Raw genomic sequence first — 9,699 nt, forward strand, 5'->3', positions numbered from 1 at the left:
AGAATCCCTACCCACTATATGGAAACAAACGAAATCGTGTAGTGCCCAAGTAGGAAGAAGACCCTAAGAGGAGTGAATAGCTTTCTACATCCCACTTCCATCCAACTCTATATTGATTTCATTTTTTAATTGTCATTCTTTTTTCCATGAAAATTTCATTTCACTTGATTATTTAGATGCATTAACTAGGTACGCCATTGATAGCCTCTACTCATGTCCTAGCTCGTCTGAGAGCTCAATTTGCCTCGATTCTTTATCTCTTGCCCTGACCTTTCCTCAAGTTGGCTACCGCTATTTCAAGAGTTTGCTGAGCTTCTTGTGGATCAATGTCACCAACCTTCTCCCCATCATTGACTAAAATAGTGGCCTCATTATTCCCTATTCTAGCAAAACCACCCATCAAAGCCATCGTTAACCATCCTAGGAATCAGGTGCCTTTTTAAAATACCTATATCTACAACTGTGGTAATAGATGTGTGATCTAGTAATACACCAATTTGGCCACTATTCATAACTCAAATGATTTCTTTCACTGTTGAACCCCAAATAATTCGATTCGAAGTCAGGGTCAAATCCAAGGTTAATATGGATAGTCCTGGGTCATTATATTTTTTCAATTTGCTCTCCATTTCTAAGTTCGTAGCCTTCGCAGTAGCTTCACCAATGTTACCTACCAAATCAAAGACTTCTTCGAGAAGACCATCTAATTCCCAAGAAAGGATTAATTGAAACCCTTTAATTGTTTCTGCTAGGCCAACGTGTTCCCCCGGGGAACTAGTAAAGACTTTTGCTACTAAAAAAGGTTGTGATAAGAAAGGTTTTTTGTACTCATTTTATGGTTAAGAAATCCTCTCGGATAATTCTTCCAACCCAAGGATAGCTATAATGTCCTGTAGTTTTTTGTCACCTTGTCGGCTTTCTTTCACTCTTTGCACAGTTTCATAATGTTCTTCACCAACGATTCTCGGTTGTAGAATAGTTGAGGTTGAATCTAAAGGATCTACTGTTGGATATATGCCTTTGGCACCTAATCCTCAAGATAGTACGGTAGTAGAATCCAAATATGCAAATGTGGTGGTAGGATCAAGATCGATAAATTCATCTGCACGTACATAAATGGCAGGATCATTAATTCTTCCTTGTAAGGAACCCATTTCGATACTCAAAGTGGGTTGATAACCCACGTTCGATAGCATTCTACCCAGTAACGTGGATACTTCGAATCCCGCTTGAACGAAAGGAATGATATTGTCAATAAATAGAAGCACATCTTGTTCTTTAACATCTTAGAAATATTCTACCATAATTAGGACAGTCTAATTACACTAAATTAATGTAAAAAACAAAACATACCTTTGTAGCTTCCCGAAATTTGAGAAAGAGATTGAATTTGGTGGTAGATTTTGGTGTGAGATTTGGGAGAGAGAAAGGTTTATTTTTGTAATTCAAAATTTAAAAAAATGGCAAAATTCTTCTTCAAAATGAAAATTGTCCCTTAAATAGATTATTTACATGAAAAATTTGCATGTAATTGGATCACCAAAGCCCAACACCTCATAATCCACAAACCATTAGTGGATTGATTCACCATTCCAATTTCTCTTAGTAGGCTTGGTGCTATCCCCATAAGCTTCCACATAGCCCACTAAGAGTTAGTGGGATTATCAACAAAATGTTGGATTTTCTCACTAACTTTGGTCAAGGAGCAAAATGGTTATTTGACCATTTTAGTCAAAGTCAACATTTTGACTTTTTACCATTTTGTTCGTCTTGACTAATTTCGACCTCCCGAGCATGGATCTGAATTTATTTTTTTTTGAAATTCAAATCACATTTGAATATAAAGCCGGTCAAACTTTGACTTTTTAAAGTCAAAAGTCAACATTTTGATTTTTCACAACTTTGACCATTTTCATCGATTTTGACCTTCCAAATATGAATCCATATCCATATTTTTAACATTTAAATCACATTTAAACATAAAGCCCTATTATGGACGGTTATATCACATATATTCATCGGTTTCTCTCTCTTTACCTACTTCGAACAATTCAAATTATTCCAACATATTGTTATAAGTTAATTCCATATGAGCTAGCAGGGGAACCTAATGGACCTATAGATCGTGGGCTCCAAAAAATTGAGATTAACTAGCTAAACCCTTTTAGACCAAGCTAATAAACATTTGTTAACTAACGGGTCATTCCACTAGAGTCCCGTAGTTGCACTCCCATCACTATAGATATATTTGTATCCATTTGATATAACCATGATCAGTAAGTTAATACTTCACAGGTTGTTCGTAACCTCGACTGGGTCAAAATACTGTTTTACTCCCGAGACTACATCTTGTTCCTTAAGTCCCATTAATCCACTATTGAACATTTGGTTTAAGATTCAACCTATAAATCGAATCTCTCTCAAGCCAATGAGAATTTGAGATCCCTTGTTCAAGAATTGGATTCAGTCCTTAAGGGAACAACCTATCTACTAACCTTAAAGCGGGTAGGAGTGAATTCCATCTTGTACCTTATGTCCCTAGCCATCCATCTGGTCTTACCCCTAAAATGGGAGGCTGGTTGGGCCAGAGATCTTAAGTTGTCCTCACCCATGCAGATTTAAGGATAATATCGTTTGAGCAGAAGTTCATAATTAGCTCAGGATTAAAATTAAGTTACCTAGGTCATCGTAATTGAAATATTCAATTTACATAGTCAACGGTGTTATAACTTAAAAGTTGATTATTTGTTGGATCTAGTCTTATGTAAACTCTTTACATAGGATGCCCCCACTTCCATGTCTCTACATGAACGATTTAGGATCACTTAATTCATTTGTACTAACTACAAAGTGGGCCGGATCCATAGTGTTTCCAGAATAAGGCCCCAAACCTTATTCATACACTATAGACGGTTTGGGCTATAAACTTGAACTTGATCCATGTTTATATCTCCACACAAAGATCAAGTCTACACTAAACAGCCTCGGGACCTTAGTTAATTGGATTTAATATTATAGTATTTCATCTTCACTAATAACTCATAATAACCACTTTATTGAATAGAATATAGTTTTAGCTACAAACTACGAGTTTTAGGACATAAATTCCAACAAAACCAACTCTTATACAAGCTCCCTGCAGTTCATTTATCTGACCGTAGACTAGAACCTCTTTTGATTTTGTAATATTTTCTTCATGAATGACTCTAGATTCTTTCATTTCCATGTAAAGATCTTTTCTTTCACGAGTACATTCACCTACTCCTCCAAATACAGATACACCTCCATGAGCTTTGGTAATGTTGTCGATCAATTCCATAATGAGTACTCTTTGACCTACTCCAGCTCCAAACAATCCTTTTTTTCCTCCACATTGATAAGGGGCTAAGAGATACACTACTTTCATTCCTCTTTCCAAAATAGAGAATTTTTTATCTAACCGTATAAAGGGCGAATCTATGAATAGGAGATCTTGTGCGAGTATCTACAAGACCCAAATTCTCAATAGGATCTCCAAGCACGTTGAAAATTCAGCCAAGAGTCGCTCTGTCGACTGGAACACTTAGAGGAGCTCTCGTGTCAACCACTTCCATTCCACTCATTAAACCATCTATAGCACTTATAGCTACAACTCTCACTCGATTAAGGATAAGGAGCTGTTAACATAATGGTCCCACATGTGTATTTTTGCATATTATTCAACAAAGTGGTTAAGATATTAGTTAAGATTCCTTCCTTAACAAATGGTTTTTGTTGGTTAGGATCTTTTCCTATCTTATCTCTTAAGGAATTTGATTGGGAATCGTGGGAAAAAATATATCAAGTATAAATATCCTAACACGAAAGGTCCTAGCGACGATTTCTTGGAACGTAACCAAAAAGAGAGGAAATCGGACAGAAGAAGTGATTCATTGTTGAAGAAACAAAGTTGAATGCATATTTGATCAAATCTGCGATTAAGGGGGAGTTTAATCATATCCTCGGTTTAGTTATGACCATTATGTTACATCATAATCAAGTTCTGTTGAAACAGTCCTAGAACAGTACAGTAACAGTAGTGTCAAAGTGTTGTTCCCTCAGTCATAACTATGTATTCAACTATTACTGTATTTGTACATTGAACGAAAGTACCATCTGATCAGAGAAGTCGTACATCAAGGAGATGTTACAGTAACATGGTCGATTCATTCACAAAAGCTCTTACGGCTAAAGTGTTTGAGAGCCACCTACATAGTTTAGGTATGAGTAATTTGTAAACTATAACAAGTGGGAGACTTATTGGGATTATGCCCTAGTTTACATATGTGTTTATTGTACTCATGTATATATATTCTTCTCTCATTATAAAATTCTAACTTACTTGGAGTTTTAGTCCATGTGGGAGTTTGTTGGAATTTATGTCCTAAAACTCATACTTTGTTATTTGATTCAATAAATTTTATTATTGAATGCTATAATCTTAAAACCAATAAATTTAGGCCCTGAGGCTATTTTATTGAGTTTGTCAAATACACTTGAACTTTATATTGAGACATAAACATGGATTAAGTTCAAGTTAATAGCCCAAATAGTCTTAGTGTATGAATAAGGTTGGGCGCCTTATTCTGGATAAACACTATGGATGGGGCCCGCTCCGTAGTTAGTATAAACGATGTAATCCTGAATCGTTCATGTAGAGACATGGGAGTGGGGGCATCCTATGTAAATGGTTTACATAAGACTAGAACCACGAAATAGTCATTTTCTATTATAACACCGTAAACTATAAACTGACTATTTCTTTTATGATGACTTAGCTAACTTGATCTTAATCCTGAGCTAACTTGATCTTTATGATGAAAAATCTTGAAAGTCTAATCTGTCCTGACTGATTTATGGAATTTCATTATTATTGGTATGGTAGGCTTTCCTTAACCATCTTGATTTTCTTCTTGCGGGACTGATTTATGGAACTGATCTCTGAATCCATGTCCGAAAAAAGAAGAGAAAGAGAGAAAGAAAGAGAAGACAAGACTCCGCAGATATAGTCATTTTTGTGATAGTCTTGATAAAGAGAAAAAAGGGCTATTATGGGGGTTGTAGTCAATTCCCACGAAGTGGGTTAGTGGAATTCATCATTCCTTCTATTGGAATGGAACTACAATCCCAATAGAGATAAATAAAGAGAGTGGAATCTCTTTCTCAGACAAAGGGGAACCGTGCCTACATTTATGCACTCAATCTAGTGGAGCCTCATCCTTTGGTCCTTTGATTAACTCCTTATATGATGAAGATGCCTCTAGATAAAAAACGTCTATCCTTTTACAACTCTATTCTTTATCCTTTGTTGAAACTTCCAATCTGGCAACACTATATTCAAACAATATCTAGTTTTTCTCACTCTACGGGCTTACTTCTTTGATCCTTTTGCAAATTCTTTGCTCCTTTGATCATTCTTTGAGCCTTGTTCATTGATGCCTAGGTGAGAGAATGTCTATAATGAAAGAGTGAATTTCAATTGCAATTCTAGTTTCACTGATAGCTAACTAAGTTGTGAAGTTTGGTCTCTCACTCCTATGGCCTTGTAACTTGAATGAATGAAAAATAAGAAAGTTCAAGCTTTCTAGCTAGTCAATATTCTTTTCACCTTATTCATTGTCTCAAGTGAAAGGTTCAAGTTATATCTTTTTCAGGTTTGTTCATAGTCTCAAGTTACATGATCTCGTCAACTCATCTAGAGCTTTCTTTTTCTATTTAGCACTCGTACCGAATATTTGAGGTGAGGAAAAAGGCTAATTCTACTATGATCTGACTCTTGATCTAGCTACCGAGAAAAAGAAAAGTCTATGATGTCTGCTCCTTTTGTCTCGTCTTTAGGTGCAAATAGCATTTGGAAGAGAGTCTCAGCCTTATGGAGAAGTATGTTCGATGCGGGGGGACTCAACGTAGAGCAATAGCTTTCCTGAAGATGGAGACAGAGGGTATATGGGATGGAGTAGACCATGCCAGGTTCAGAAGGTGCTAACATACTATAACAACATTTCAGTCGTGAATTACTGAATATCGAATCTCACTTTCTATTTCGAACTCTTTAAACTCACTTTCTTTCCATTCCTTAAAGCTACAAAGCTCTTTCCACTCTCTTCTTTCCTCTACTTCCACTGTATCAAATAGATCATCATGGGAAACTACGTAATTAACGATGCTATTATGTTGACCCATTCTGCTAATACGAGAAAGAAAGGCATTTTCAATTGGAAGACTAGTCCTGGCTTTGAAAAACTAAAGGAAAGCATTTTACACAATTAAAAAATAGTATGGTAATGGCACTAAACCTACACTCTAATTCATCTTCTATTGACGAAGAGGCTCTTTTCGCTCTCTACAATTGGGTCCCAGCCACGAACCAACTTCTAGAAGGATTCCTTGTAGTATTGAATTTGTCACTTCACTCCTATGCAGCAGACTCTTAGGAAGAAGACATTACCCCACTCCACGGTCCCACGGAGTACGAAAGAGATAGGATTGAAACTGGAAGATCGAGAGACTAGATCGAAAGCTTAAGCGGGGATGCACATATAAAAAGACATACCTTGCTTAAAAAGACATAGTACAATTGATTAAAAAGTTGTACAATCTAATTAGATGTCGATAATACGATTAAAAAAAGAAGGAGAACTTAAGATCTTATACATCCTTTTTTAGTTCTTTAATGAAAGATCTCATTCAACATATCATACAATAATCCGACTTTTTCTTCATCTTATAATGTCAAAATCAGCTTTTTTTTTCCTGGCAAAATGCCCAATTGATTAGGATTGAACTCCTAGGCTTGAATTCCAACTGTCTCTCTTATGTTTTGAAACCTACTCAAATTAAAAGAAGAATGGAATTTTTTTGTTCTATTTATTCCTTTCCTTTCTGTCGAGACTCTATCTGAAGTTGGCTTTCCCTATGACTATAGTTCAAAGGTTGGCGCTAAGCGGAAGAAGTCGAGATCGGTGCAGGTTCTTAGACGGAAGACTGTAAAGGAGAGGTTCAATGTAATGACTGAGTTGTAGAAGGCTAGGTTTGAATTGCTCTATTGCTCGACAGAGAAAAGGAAGGAGAGGTGTGAAGTCTAGTAGCGGTTGGGTTTTCTTATTATTATTATCTACTTAGTTTCAGAATCATTATCAGAAGTACTTTTAGTTGCAGAATCAATCAATGTTTCTAAAATGATTGCTCGATAGTTTAGGAGAGGAATTTGCTTTATTTCAAGATTCTGTGTTGTCGCAGCAATCACATCCCGATTATGCTTTTAGGGGCTTGCCCTAGGCTTTCTCTTTCTGGCTTTTCTCAGTCCCTCTTTGAAAAAGGCTATGAAAAAGAGTATGGTCTTTATTATGCCGAGACGTCACCTTCAGTCTAGTTCTTCCAAATGGTACCATTCACATCCGCTTACATTCCACACGAACCCAACTTTCATCCCAGTTAGATGTCAATCAAGCTTTCTTTCACAGGGAGATCTCAAAGAAAGAGACCTATCGACAAAGCTGGGGAGTTTAGATGTTCACAGAAGTACTTGAACTTGAAGAAACTGTAAAGAATAAGTCTATGCTCGAGTAGAATAGAGGCAACAAGAATCGTTAGTGGTTGAGCTATCCCATAATAACAAAAATAGTGGCTCGACTTTCTCTTTCTCTTGAACGATAGGCTCTCCTCCTTGATGTTTCTGAAGAGAAGGATAGACTTTTTTTTTTGTGGAATCTTTGATTATATTCATACGTGAGTCCATAATTTCTTCTTGCCAAAAATAAAGGTCCAAGTTCAAATATTAGTGAATTTTTTAGTGGCATTAATTTGAATATGGATTTCTCAAATTCTTTGATAAGGAATTCGCTTCGCCCCTCTCATCATTTTGAGACAAGTTATTTCTAAATATAAGGGCTTCTTCACAGTCGTTTTGCTTTACGCCTTCGGACCTCTAGTCCTCATCTAATAAATAAGGAAGAAGAAAATAAATAAGGAAGAAGAGAAAGAACCTACTTAAAGGAACCTCAAAAATATCGTAAGAAGTTGACCTATCCTTCTCCTAAAAGAAAAAAGTCTAGGTCAAAGAATGATCGAAGTGACTTCATTATTACATTATATTCATAACGATTTCTTGAAGAATGGTATCTATGATAAGGGATAGGAGCCTCCAGCATAAACTCAAAGATACGACCTATCGGTACTAAAAAAACCAGAAAGTCGCACTTATGCGTTTGTGTGAGCGGCTTATCGTGCACCTTGTTTTCTCGTGGCCTCGTCCTTCTCGTGTGAGAAGGAATCTTTTTCTTAGTTATTCATGAAATAGGTCAGCAGAAAAATCTTATACCACTACCGCTCCGTGGGACTCTGTATTACAAGAAAAGGAAATATCTCCTTGTAAGTCTTTTTATAATGAATAAGGCATGAAACTTCTGATCAAAGAATAGAGAGATTCAACCACCTCTCATGCCTGCTAACTATCAGGAAAGTTTTATGGTGACTCCTCAACCTCTTACCCGATCCCTGGGCTTCCTTCCTCTCGTGAACATCTCCTTTCTCTTTTTCATAAGAATTTGATTGTCGAAAAAATAAAATGAAACAAGGTTCCCAACCGCGAGCTCCATAGGTGTCTATCAACTTTCTCCCTATCAATCGAGCAAGATGCCTTCTGTGTCTAACCTTAAGTACTCTCTGTCATATCTGAAGGGCATGTCCCACTAACTGAAAAAGAGTTTGGACTCTTCTTACACGATCTTTGCTTCTTTCCATCGATAGTCGTCCAAAGGACTTGTTTATATCCATATTTGCTTGAGCTGAAACTTCCAATATCCTATTTTGATACTAGAAAAGGGAAAGCCTATCTTATAGAGTTCTCTTGTCACATTCAGTGGATAGTCGGAGTAAGAGTAGAGGAGTTCTACTCAAATATCCTATTTTAATACTAGCAAGGGGAAAGCTGGAGGACGCTCTAGAACCTACTCAAAAGTCTTTAAGGAAATGCACTTCGATTGACCTTTTCTACTTTCAGTGGATAGTTCTGCTCTCTTCCAAATCTACTATAAAGAGGAAGGATCCCGCTCCGTCTTCTCGGAGGCTTTCGACTGCTTTTTTTTTCTTTCATTCTCTCCTTTCAGTCGAGCCCTCACCGTTTCGTGGGTTTTAGGAGTAGTCTTCTCACAATATCCCTATCTTATGGAGCCTCTTGACCTTTGCCTTTTGCTTCCTTCTCACTGACTTTTCTACTTTCAGTGGATAGTTTAACACCTGAACCTCTTTCAATTCTAAATTCACTTTCTTTCTCTTTTGTGGAAGTTTTCACGTGCAATCCCATGTGAAATAACAAGGACCACCTTACAAGGCTCTCTAAGGGCTCCTGGCTGACCGATAGTGAAGTAGTACTATGAGGGAATGGTGAAAAGAACCTCAATCATGGAGTGAAATAGAAGATGAAACTGTCAGCTTCCAAGCAGTGGGAGGAGACTAAGACTCTAACCGTGTGCCTATTGAAGAATAAGTCGGTGAGTCAAAGGCAGTGGCTTGCTTAAGAGAACCCATTGGAGCCATAGCGAAAGCGAGTCTGAATGGGGTAATTCTCACTACTTATGAACCCAAACCTTTTTTCTCTAGAATGAAGCTGAAACTAAGTGGAGATCCGAACCGACCTCAGACTCTTTCTTCCCAACCTATTTGACCCTCTAGCTACTCTTA

The 9,699-nt window shown here is 37.0% G+C and overlaps 1 pseudogene; it reads right to left on the bottom strand.

Moving 5' to 3' along the window:
• Window positions 1-614: 614 nt before the first annotated feature.
• Window positions 615-4,969, bottom strand: LOC127144387 (ATP synthase subunit beta, chloroplastic-like; annotated as a pseudogene).
• Window positions 4,970-9,699: the final 4,730 nt, after the last annotated feature.

Source organism: Cucumis melo, chromosome 12 (genome assembly GCF_025177605.1).
Source record: "Cucumis melo cultivar AY chromosome 12, USDA_Cmelo_AY_1.0, whole genome shotgun sequence".
In the NCBI taxonomy this organism is placed as follows: Eukaryota; Viridiplantae; Streptophyta; class Magnoliopsida; order Cucurbitales; family Cucurbitaceae; genus Cucumis; species Cucumis melo.